Genomic DNA, 13,006 nt, shown 5'->3' on the forward strand with positions numbered 1-13,006 from the left:
TCGAGACGCCCCATCGCGTCAACTGAAAAAACAAAACAAAAAAAACCTCCACCTTTCAAAAAAAAAAAAAAAAAAGTTTAAGGTGGCATTCGGTTTTCAACCTTCCCTAAGCAAGTTCGAATGGAGCGGCCAACCGGCACTGGCGCACGATCCGAAACTTCCCCATACAAATGCTGTTAGGCAATCGAGGAGTTCTAGTAGCGCTGTCGCAGTTACGGTTGCGACAGGAGGTCCACGCCTCTGCTGGGAAGTGTGCTCCGAGGTTAGCATTCACTGTTCTATCGGGGCTAGGAAAATCGTATACTAAACTTCAGTTTATACACCAGGTATATACCCGAGCATCCAGCGTACGACACCAGCGCAGACATGTTGAGCAACGAGTTATTTGTTACCGGAGAAGGCGACCATTGACGAAATTGACGAAGGCCCAGTGGTCAATTGCTTTAGAAGGTGATTTGCTCGTGTAAGGGTTGCTGTAAATCTACTTTGCAGATAAACGTCTTCGCTGCCGTCTATCCGATAGCTCTGCAATTTGGGTAGTAAGGTTCATAAACACCCTATCATTTGAGATATACAAAAAAAAAAAAAAAAAAAAAAAACACTTGGATTGCAAACAATGTTTTAATAAACCTAAACATTTTTTTCTTAACATCTATTGTAACGATTTTAGGCGGCTTAACAGAAGTATTCCAAGGTGACGTCACAGATTGGGTTCAAATATTTAAGCTAGCGGTTACGCGTAGTGAGTGCCTCAAGTAAAGACGGATGTAGCTACGCTTTGTCTGGACGCGTCTGGTAAAACTAAAGCTATACAGACGCACTTACGTTTAGACGGACTACATGTCGTACAAATCCGACCAAGTCGAAAATATGAAATCATAACCTCCCAGTTTTTCCGGCGCGCAAATTGTCCACAGGTGGTCTCGGACTTTCAGAGGCGTCAATCGTTCAGCGTCAATCGTTCAGTCGTGAGTGTTTTTTTCCCCTGAGTCCCGCACAGGTAGAGTGAATTTCTCCACTACATGAAATTCCTTCAAATACCGGACAACTTAAACTTGCCAGAAGATATATCTAACAATGATATGCGTCTGTTAAAAAAAAAAAAAAAAGAAGAAAAACATGTTTTTGAGTGAGCCCAGTTATCCGGGCCAACCACTCGTTCAGAAGAAGGTCATTCTGTGAACGCTTTACAACACTTAAGATCGTAAGAGGTGGTTCAGGTCCACTTGTTAGAAATAAGTTCTTAGTATAAACCTTCAAACTTGCTGCGATAAGTGAGAATTGAAATAGTAATATTGGTTCTTATTTCTTTTATCGCAGCACTTAGGACCGAGGGCATAGCTATTATGGGAGAAGACTTATAGGTGGCCACCGTACGCCATGTTTACATCTAATGCAACGTCCCAATTAGATGTATTCGGATGGTTCGACTCCGCACATCATAAAAAAGAAAACGACAATGTTGGGCGGCAAATGAACGGATAAGACTGCAACGAAGTCAGAGTGCCAAGGGTGCTTATTTTTATCCTTACACCGTCGCAACACATCGTGGTAGCCTGCCGAGAAATACATGGCAACTCAAGCTACCGAAGCGCCTTTTAGATATACGAGATCTACGAATTAGCACTTGGAGAGTTCGCTCCAAGACCAGATGTGAAGAAGGAAAAAAAAAAGGAAAAGAGTATGAACGCGTCGAAAATGAACACGTGAAAATCACTAATACATGGCATTTATGCATCGTACCTCTGGAACGTTTGCTTGATCAGGACACACACGAGACGTCCTGATCGTCACAGCTAAACTGCCGAACGAGCACGACCGAGAGACAAACAGAAAATAAGTAGGTGGCTCCAACTCCGAACTTCTCATTACGACTTCATGCCTAGTTGGTGTACTCACACTTTTGTTTCCCCCGCCGCACGACGAACTTATCGGAAATGTGTATTTTCTTCATTTCTTCGCGTGACGCCAATTATGAACACATCATATTAGCTAGGCGTAAGCTGTAAAAAAAACGATCGAAGAGACGCTGTCTCTTAACGAAGGGATTATGCGTTCCCACCTAATGAGACGCCCCTTTCCGCTTCTCCGTCGTATGTCGCACTTCCTCTCTTCAATCCTTCCCGTCGCCTCTTGATCTCTTTACCATTCCAAGCCATGGATTTTATTCGCCCGTTGCCACCTAACGTCTATCCAGTCTAGACCCAGAACTTGTTCTGTTAGCGCACACCGACGCCTCGGGAGCCTCTTCCAGAAATTGGTCGTCTTCCGAATACCCGAGGGAACCCCGACTGTCAGCCACCGTCGATGCGAAGTTTAGGCGCGCGAAAGTAGTCTCTTAACCAATCACGAGCGGAACAAATTTGGTCGCAATTTGTGGGTTCGTCTGAGAATGTCACGTGTCACAGAAAACTTCACGCATAAGCCAAAACCACCTAGGAGACAAAGCCTGGGCATGACGTCATCATTGGTGACGTCACGGCCAACCGGCTAAAGTTGCCACTCGTGGAGCAGGTACGAGGCTGGGGCTAGATAAGAGACGGAAAAATTGCGCGGGTGACTTACCGCAGTCGCTAGCCTTCTACCTGCTCCACGAGTGGTAACTTTAGGGCACTACTACGCTTCTCACGTGCTGAAAGTCTTTCTGAAAATGACTAATTTAGTGGTTAGTGGTTTTCGATAACGCCCAGCAAGTTTTTAATTGGAACCATATGTCTATTTCTATTAATTAAAAAGTTAATTAAAAATCTTAGCTGATTGGCCGACTTATCGGAAAGATTAGCCACCCGTATAATGTCCCCCTGGCGGTATAACTCACCTGCACAAGCCACATAGTTGTAACTTTCACGGCTTTTTTAAACTAATCTGTTAAGCTTAAAAAAAAAAAAAAACTGTATATTTTAATTTATGTTCAATGTTCTTTAAAAAAAAAAATGTCTCCGCACTTTTTTTTTTTTAATGGCGTTTACAATTAGGAAGTTAAGTCTAATGTCTAATGCGTCACGAGGCTGTGAACATGGCACAGAGCCTTGTTTTTTTGTGCAGATCTTAAGCGGTTCCTAAGTTGCCACAGACTATTACGCCAAAGCTGTAAAAGAGGCCCGGGCTAGTGACGCTATGGAATGTGGCGAGTCTACGATAAACACTTTTTCAAAAACTGTATTCTAGTGCGGTATCTTCGGCGTCTGTGGGGACATAGGTTTTCAGTGCCGATGCCTTGCCGTTCCCGAAATAGTTGGAGGCGATCAAAGACTTGTAGGTTTTAAAGGATCCCTGAGGAGGTTTCTAAGATCGCCTAAATATGGCGACAGCTCACTCTGCGGGCTCTAAGCACCCTAGAAGTACATAAGTCATAACGATGCGCGACCAGTTTCCTAGTTTAAAAAGCAATGAAAGATGAAAACTATCTATCTGATGAAAGGAGCATTGTTCCGTAAGCCGGGACGGCATGGGACCAATGAAAACGCGACGTTTCGTTGAGACTGCAAACGCTGTTATTACGAAATGTGTATGCCTTGCAGATGATAACAGGAAACAAGAGGTGTCGGAAAATATGAATTTTTCGCGGAGAGGGTAGATAAGACTGAGATATTCGTCTCAAAAACACTAAGAACAGCAAATTACGTTCTTTTTTTTCTTTTGCGACAATAATGTGTCCGGTTGTCAGCTCTCGAGCTCTAAAGCGCGCCCTCGTCGAGTTGAATCGTAGTTCCGGTCATGTTTGTATTTGTTTACCTCCGAATGCACTGTATTGCAAAATTTCAGATCGTTTAAGATGATGTGATTGATTTCTAAGCAAAGAAGCAGAAGTATGAATGCAGATCAACGTGGTCTGTGCCCTAGTGCTGAATAGGATTGTGGGCAATAATATCTTTCGTATCCAGTCACCATCTTCTCTTTTTTTAATTATGGCATAACAAATATACGGAAAAGAAAACCCGTTATAACTGCATCTTATAACATATTAATATAACATAAACAAAAATAACTTTTTGCAAACCGTTACCTTGTTCCGCGTACCGCGCTACCCAAGCTTTCGAAGCATGCTTTTAAGCGCGCGCCCGGGCTTCAAAGGCTCCGGTAGTGAGGTACGCGAACACGGTAACGGTTTGCTAAAAGTCCCCAATGAAGAACGGATCGCTAAGCCAAATTCACCATCTCGATTAGCCATATTCTGACGCACTTAAGCTGATAATGACCTACAGGCTCAAATAAATACGGAATAAACAAAAAGTGAGTTGGTATCACTTTGAGAAACATTAACTGATTGTAATTGTTTTCTTTCTTGCTTCGTATAATGTCACTATATTGTCCCAGTTATCAGGCCTATCCGCGAAGGCCGTGAGTTTTTAATCACTGTCTTAGTTATTGATAAACGCAGTGATTTTTGGAATGCTTCTGCATGAGGTTGCTTCGAGACGTAGTTTGCAAAGGGAAAATGCGACGAAAGCACTCACAAGAAAATACACAATAGGATATTTAAGCTCTCGAACGCGTTCCAATATAGACGCTACCAATGACCTACCAGTACTTTACAAGATCCCGAAGAAATAAAACTGGAGAATATCAGTCCACCGAGAACATAGGGACAGGAAGAAATAAAAAAAAAACTTTATCATGTGACAATAGAGCCATGAAATAATAATAAAAAAAAATAATACGACACAAAAACTAAAGCAAGTAATAGCATCGGCGCTAGAAGGAAAGAAAATTGAATCAGGAACTTCTTGGGCACTCCTTAAAGTGGGGGTGACTCGCTTCCGGTCTTGGTAAAGTGTTAAGATGAGAAACAAAGGAATGAGCCCAGGAATGCCGGGACATAGAGGAAAAAAAAAAGAGAGAGAAAGAAAAAAAAAACGGATGTAATGAAAAACTCAGTCGAGTTGCAGGACATTTTCGAGCATAAGGTGAGAGCCTGTCATGATGAATGCACTTATGATACAAGGCCAATTATGACTGAACATATGCCTGCTAATCACTGCAGTAAAAAGGCGTTTCTTCGCGAACAGAAAGGTTCGCGGGATTCGTCCCGTTAAGCTCACAGGCGAACGCGTTTTCAGACTCGGCGCGGGAACTAATGCACTGAATTACTGTAAAATATACTCGCAATAATACGCCGATAAGCCCAGAAAACAAGGTTCGCGTTAGAAAATATATCTCCAGCGGCTTCTGCTGTATGAAGACGTTCAAAAAAGCTGCCAACGATCACAGTGTTTGCAATGGGATCTCTGCTTTCAGCGGAACTGATGTAGAAGACGCGTGTGATGAGATGTCTGCTGGAGATTGTGCGAGATATTACATGTGCTGGAGAAGGACACAAAGCCGTGCTTTTCTTTGGCTGAAACGCTCTTTCAGACCACGGCCTTAAAGACCACGTGGCCGCGCCTGCGGTCGAAGAATCGAAATTACGTACGCGAGCTGTTCTGTCGAGGCTCGGGAAGCACACGATGACAGAACCTGCTGGGCACCTGGGCGGCCGCGGTGGGGAGGCGAGGGAGCGTGTCCGCAGCCGCACGCGCAGTAGCGGCTGCCGGAGAGGGGGGGAGGAGAGGTGACCGTCGCCAGAGGGTGGTTCCCGTTTCGACCTGTTCCCATTTGAACCTTCCCGTTTGTACCTTCCTGTTTCGACCCGGTTCAAAACGACCTTCCCGCTTCGACCACTGTTCGTTATCAGTTGGGTCGAACCAAGCGTCCAATGTCTGTCCACCTTGGTGATCTCATTGCGCCCGCTCCCAAAACAGCCTTGGAGATTTGATTACCAGCAGTTACTTTCTGCACGCTTCTCTGGTGTTTGTGGTTCCTAGAGTGCTGCAAACGAGCATAGCAGTTATCGCTGTCACACCGGCGCAGGATGACTTCGTTCGTGCTAGACTATATCGATGGTAGCAAGACGAATGACCATTTTTCCACTCAACAGTGGAACCAGCACGAAAATCGAAGACCAACACGACATAGAGTCCCGGCACCGTAAGATATAAACGCGGTGTCAGGGAAGGCTCGCCCCAACATTTACAACTTCATCGATATGATCAAGCGAGATGAGGCCTTGACAAGTGTACCTTTGCAGCAGCGTGCGAATGGTGGTGCCGTGCGGGCCAGAGGGCACACGTGGGTCAGCAAGGACCACAAATTATCAGAATTTGAGTGTCGCCTTTCTGATGGCACGATTTCCCTGTTCGACTTCCTTAACAAGGCGAAGGCATGTTCTCGTCTACGATTTTTTTCCCGTGTAAGCGAGGGTTTAGTGTTAGAAATTGTAAACAAAATGAAGTCGCAGTCATGTGCTTGTCAACGTGTATGAGTTATCGCTCTCAAAAATATCTAGTTCACTATTAGGAAAATTATAAAAAAAACGTACGCAAGCGCTTTGAGTACCCTAAAAATAGCCTCACGATGTAAAACCTATGGCGATGCTAATTTTAGCTTGCTCAAAGTGCTTCCGTATACACTTTTCCTACGTGGGCGCCGCCATCTTTAATTCTGGAACTTCCGGTATGTGTGAAAACATTGCTTTCCTCTCGCCTCGCCGGTAGAACATGTTAACATTTTAATGGACCTTGGTCAATACTTCAGCTTGGGCGAGTTGGTTAAACATGCTATTGTCTAGCCTTGAGATTTTCTTCAATGCCAAAACACATAAAACCGAGTGCCCCCTCAGGGTGATTGTGTCTGAAAGAGGCACGTGGCAAAAATCCATCGCTTTGTTCCTTCAAGAAAAACTAAACCTTCTTGACATAAATGATCCGTATTTGATTAGAAGCTCGGATGACGTCTTGCAATTTCTTCAAGAACCAAAGGACAGACGACTCATGGCTTTTTCTATTGATGTAAAGGATCTCTATTATGCCCTACCTCAAGATCGGCTCCTGATGTGCATAGAGGACAGTGTTGACTCCTTTGGTGTAATAGCCTTCCAAAATGCAGCAGGGGTGTCCATTAAGGGTTTCCTGGACCTAATATCGACCTATTTGCATTCTACCTTTGCCACCTGGAATGGATCAACATATTTACAAAAAACAGGAATATGTATAGGGTCCTGTATAGCTCCTGTGCTCAGCGACCTCTTTCTGGCATTCCACAACAGAATCTTACAGCAAAACTTAGACAGTTCAAAAATAGTGCGTGTTTTTCGTTACGTGGATGACTACTTGGTTTTTCTTGACAGTAACAGTCGCACCTTCCCCACCTTGGTGGCCGATGTTCTTTCTACCTTCCAGAAATACCTTGAGCCGTTAAAACTTACCCACGAACTTCCGGTCGAGCATTCCATAAGATTCTTAGACCTTCGATTGTTCCTTAAAAACTGTCACATCTGCTGGTCTTATGAACCGAGGGCAAAAAAGCCACTACTTCATCATAGTTCCGCACACTCGAAACTTGTAAAACGAGGCATTGCAAAACTTTGCCTAAAAAACTCCCTCAAGAAATCCTGCGTGCACATGACCGACATGAGCTTCAAAACGCAAACAACTCGCTTGGTTTCAGCAGGATACCCTTTGTCGATATTAATTTCAGTCTCTGAATGCCTACTTAAGGAGGTCAAGCAAGCCGAAGCTTCTAACTACCGAAAAAGAGAACGCACTACAAGGCCTGTTATAGTGCCCTATATTCACAACATGTCACACAAGCTTAAAAAAGTAGCTAGCAGAGTCAACGTCGACGTGGTTTTCTCAGCTCCGCAGAGACTTTCCAGCCTGTGCAAGCGGGTGAATGGGCAGCCTATTCGAACAGAGTGCTGCACGAAAAATCACAAGACCAAGTTCGTTTCCTGTGCAGAGGGAGTGATATATTCGTTCCCTCTTACGTGCGGGAAGCGTTACGTTGGGCAGACGGGGCGCTGTCTCAATGACAGGCTCCGGGAACATAACTGCAACGCCATTAACGCTAACTCAGGCCATCTGGGCATTCATTGTAGAGATTGTGGATGTTCCCCCCTTCTGGGCAATTGCACAGTACTGGGACGAAGCAACAACAAAATAACTCGAGAAATCATCGAAGCCGCGAGCATAGACCTGCTAGACGGAGTATGCGTTAGTACCCCGTCGATTAGCTTATCAAGAAAAGAGTTATATTATTTAGGAAAACCTCCTCAGTAATTTTACTGTAGTAGGACTAGATCTTATTTTCTTCCATTTCTTTCCATCTTTCTTTCCTATATTAATCTTTCCCCTTTCTTTTTATTTTTATTTTTCTTTCGCTGTTCTTCCTTGGTTAACATTTAGTTCTTTTTTAGTGCGTAAGGGTGAAAGACAAGAACGAAGATTAATATATCCGAGAGTTGACAGTCAGCGCTGCGTGAGTGTTGTTTCTTTGTGTGTATCTGTTTTGATGGTGTGTTGTCTGTTGTGCGCTGCGAAGTATTAGCATGTTTAATGGACCATTTCCGAGAAGCGTTCTGCGCACGCGCGAGTGCCCGATGCCAAGCGGTGGAAGTAGGAACGAAAAATCGAGGAAATTCGGAAGGAGGCTGTATATCAGCGAGTAGAACACGAAACTGGAGCATATATATAATTGTGTTACACAAAAAAAGAACGTCGACGGAAAGGAAAACACGACGTCTGGGTGGACGCCACGGATGCCCCTCTTTAAAGTCGCGTTGGTCAGGCGCCGCTGCTCAGAGAGTGAAGAAACTGGTAGCGTAGCTCCCATTATCGATTGGTAGCGCAGGTAGGCCACTTCCTCGATTTTTAGTTCGTGCAGCCACCGCCTGGTGCCGTCGGTATGTGGAAAAGGTCCATTGCAGCCGTCATTCCTTCTTATTATGCCCTTCCGATATATTTTTTTTCTTTTTCCAGGTTGAAATATCTTGCATTTTCTTTTTTTTTTTTTTGGAACGAATACCGGATATGGGGACAACTGGCTGGGTACGAGGCTAAACGAAAAAGGTGTATAAGGTATTGTAAGACTCCCTTATTGTACAGAGCGCGACACCATATTAGTGCGAACAAGCGGTCGTCGTTTTTTATGTTTATCTCAAAGATTCAAAAGGCTGTCATAAACTATTAGTGTCTTTGGAAGTGTTCATCTGGGCCGCCAACCTAAGTAGTAACATTTGGTGCCTACTGACACCATTTCGAAGTAAAATTGGAAAACGACCCAACGTCGTGTTCCCGGTATCAGTGTCGTGCAGTGTACACAGTCCGCTTAGTGCTTGCACGTTTTGGAGACCATCTTAAAAAAAAACAAAAAAAAAAAAAAACGAAAAAAAAAACGTCTTAAGCGGTTAAGTAGTAAAATATTACGTTTAAGCTTGTCTGAAAGGGTTGTATATTTTAAGAATACGTTGACTTGTAAAAGCTATTTCAGAACATATTCTTAAACAGAAAAGGTGCGCAGACCAGGGTTTGAACGATAGAAACTTTTTGCCAAGAAATTGCTATGTGCACTGCCTTATAAAATAGGTTGAAACGGGACGCGTTCAAACACAAAGGGTGTTTCAGAAACGGGTTCAAATAAAAAGGGCGTTTAGGGAATGGGTCGAAACAGGACACATTCAAACGGGAAGGTCGTTTCGGGAACGGGTTGGAAACGGGTCGAAACGGGACGGATTCAAACGGCAATGGGTTTTTTCGGGCTACACCCTCGCCAGGGGGTGTAGCCCGAAATGTAGCAGGAACGATGGAGTGCCGGAGAGCGCTTTTCTCGTGATGAAAGATTATTTTTTTTTTTTTTTAGAAACAGCGGCAGCCTACAGGGGAATAAGGGGGTAGGAGAGCCTTGCTGCTGTGGGCGTGTATGTGTTAGGAACTGCAGCCAGAGGGAAAGCAGTGCCTGTATTGTGGATTGGTATTTTGCGTTCGTATATGAGCAGTTTGTGCCGGGAAGGGGCAACAACAACTACAACTGTAAAATGAGTTGCAAACTAAGCACACAGTGACACCCTTAAAATGTCCTCGCTTGATGGTGAGTCAGTTGCGGGTGCAACGTCGAAGCGTAAGTAATAGAAAGCGCCAACGAAGAGAAGCAAGTTGTTCGTGCAACTAATATTTAGGCAAGGTTCTTCAAGCGGCTGTGTTGAATTATTCATCCTGTCGCTTTCGCAAGCGGCGCAGAGCACCGTTTTTTTCTGTCAAGCCCCCCGACAGTTAGTTGAGTCGACGGCCGGATGATTTCGTAACTGTCGTTCGTTCCGAACTGCGTGCCGATGCAAACATTCCATCGAATATTCTAAACGCACGCAGGCGTAACACTTCACTTTTATAACTGAATTGAGTTACTTTGCAAATTGTTAATATCAGAACGTGGGTTTAGAGGTGAACAGTACACTATAGATTATTGCACGCTAGGACATATCCTGGCGCCACAACATGTCCTAAAGCCATGCAGTCGCAATCAGAGACCTTAGGGAAAATTCAATAGAATGCTGTAGCCGTAACGACTTACACTGATATTTAACTGTTGTGGAAGCTCGATGTCAGTCGTGAGTTATTTTTGTTTTTTTTTTGTTAGGGGGATCGGTGGCCGAGTGGTCTAGCGCACACCAGCTCGGAGCACATGGAACGAAAGCTCGCGCTACAGAACCCAGGATCCTGGGTTCAATCCCCACCCCTGTCCGTTTCGATCTGGATGAGCACCGTACCGGCGCGCGGCCGTGTATCACCACTGCGTGATGCACGTTAAAGACCCCAGGCTAGCGGTTACACTGCTAATGGCTAGCGGTTGCACTGCCAGGCTAGCGGTTGCACTGGCTAAGTTGCTCATCTACAGCTGGGAGACTCGTCGCCCGTTGAGGCAGACAAAGTTTTAGGCTGTATAAACATACACGCAACCCAATTTTTTTTTGTTATTTTGTTGTTGAATGTCTAATTGAATTATGCAATTTATCGTATTGTCCCCTTCCCATGCAACGCCCTCGTAAAAGAGCCCTCAAGGATGAACAAATTAGATTAAAAAAATTATACGCTTTTATGTGCAAAACCCAAAAATAACACGTGATGCCCCCGTGATTGGTTCAAAATTTATTCGGACCACCCTGAGATATTCACCTCGTAAAAAGAACGTATCGAAAATTGCCCTGCAATGGCGTTGCTACCTGAAACGTCGTTGGTTTAGTGCTAGTGGCGCTAAACCACTAGCGCTAAACCAAGTGTTTAGATTTAGTAGAGTTAGTGATGAGTTAATATTAATTAAAGTTAGAGATAGGTTCAGAGTTTGTCAGAGTTAATTAGAGCTAGTGTTAGTTAGAGTTTGTGAGCTAACTGCACTAAATCGCGGTTACGCTTTTTGTGGCTTCACTTAATCTGCGAACCTAGCCTATAAACGTTCCTCGTTAAAATATCAGTTACACGGTACCTACACCGTAAGCGATCTATACTGAAATGGCGGGGACTTTGTTCTGGATTTGAACCCGTCAATACAGAGTCCCGCGGACTGTTACATTAACTGGGACCTAACCAAGCGGCTTTACGTGTCGCTCGATGCAAAGTGTAACTAGTATCAGGTAGCGCCTTAATACTGCCTTAGCCTTTAATCTTTTTCATGGAGGCAGCCCCCTGCTTCCTTAAAAGAAATAAAACTTCAACAACGAGCCTCGGCGCATAATAAGTCGCCACACCAGCTCCTAAAACACAAAATTAAGTAACCAAAAATGTTCCCAATTCTTTAGAAAAGTAACATAAAATAAACAAGCACGAACCAGCTTTGACTTGAGCACTCTTCGCTGACTGCTTTTCTAACCTTTTCCTTTCCGCCGCCCCTCCCTCACCTCGCTTTGCAGTAAATAAGTACGAATGAAGCTAAAAAAAGTGAAGCGGCAGTAAAAGAAAATGGCGAGTCTATATCGAAGGTGGTGGGCCGAGGCGGGTGTAATGGGCTAATGGAACCCAGAAACATATTCCGCATCCGAAAGTGGGCTGCAGCCTTTGTGCGCACTAATCTGCGACATAAATAATAGTAAAAAAAAAAAAAAAATCTCGAGCACAAGACTCGAGATTTTCGTTCAGCGCTGCCGCTTCTCGGAGGAGCCCATGAAGAGGCGGAGACTTTAACGAAGACTGGCGGACGGCTCTCCGTGGCAGGCAGGCTCGCTACCGGCCACGACCGCTGAGAGGACTTCCAAAGAGGAATGACATGTAGCGCCGTCGACGAGTCCTTTCATCTCTCGCTAAGGCCACGGCATACGATGTTCCAACTTAACGACGAACGTCAGCGAACGCGATCCGCCATCCAGCCAATGGAGCGCCTTAAACGTGTCTCACGTGATTGCGCGCCGCGCGCGTCGGTCACGGCGCTCCCTTTGGAGGTCACGTGACCATCACGCGGCACTGGAATGGCTCGTACGGTCCGCTACGGTCCATTGTAAGACGAAACGGAGGGTAGCAGCAAGCGAGATGGTTAAGGCAAATAATAATAATAATACTAATAATAATAAAAAAAAGATAGAAACGAACTAAAAAAAAGAAAGAAAAAGAACTTTCCTTCCTTTTTCTTGTAGAAAGCACGCTGTCTTCCACTTTCTCAGACCTCTCCCTCCTCCTCCTCTTATTTCGCTTTTCTCGAATCGGGCGGAGTTGCTCGCACTTTCTTGCTTCGTTCGTTATTTGGTGCCCCTCACGTCGAGCGACGGCCTTTTGGTACGCGATGTTCAATGCGCCAGCAACCCGGCGCTAGCGTGAGATGAACGGATGCTTGGTGCGTGCGTACACGCGTGAATACGGACGAACTCTGTGTGCGTGCGTGCGCGTGTCTGTGCGTGCATGATGTGTGTGACGTGTGTATGCGCGTGCGCGTGCGTACATGTGTGCGTTCGCGTGCGTGCGTGCCTGCCTCCGAGTGTATGTGCGTGTGTTTTAATTTGATCGGTTCCTAATTTGTTTCGAGCCTAGATTGTCGGCATAAAATGGGGACGTAATAGGTTCAGAGCAGCCAAAAAGGGAAAAACAAATTACGGCTAGACGTTTTTCATTATCACGTTATTAATTTTTTTTTTACGTGGAAAGTCCGGGCACTTCGAGACTGGGCCGCCTGCTCGAGACGTGCGAGATGATTTAATCAGAGTTAGGTTCGT

Source organism: Ixodes scapularis, unplaced genomic scaffold, assembly GCF_016920785.2.
Source record: "Ixodes scapularis isolate PalLabHiFi unplaced genomic scaffold, ASM1692078v2 PGA_scaffold3__209_contigs__length_174095766, whole genome shotgun sequence".
Taxonomy (NCBI): domain Eukaryota; kingdom Metazoa; phylum Arthropoda; class Arachnida; order Ixodida; family Ixodidae; genus Ixodes; species Ixodes scapularis.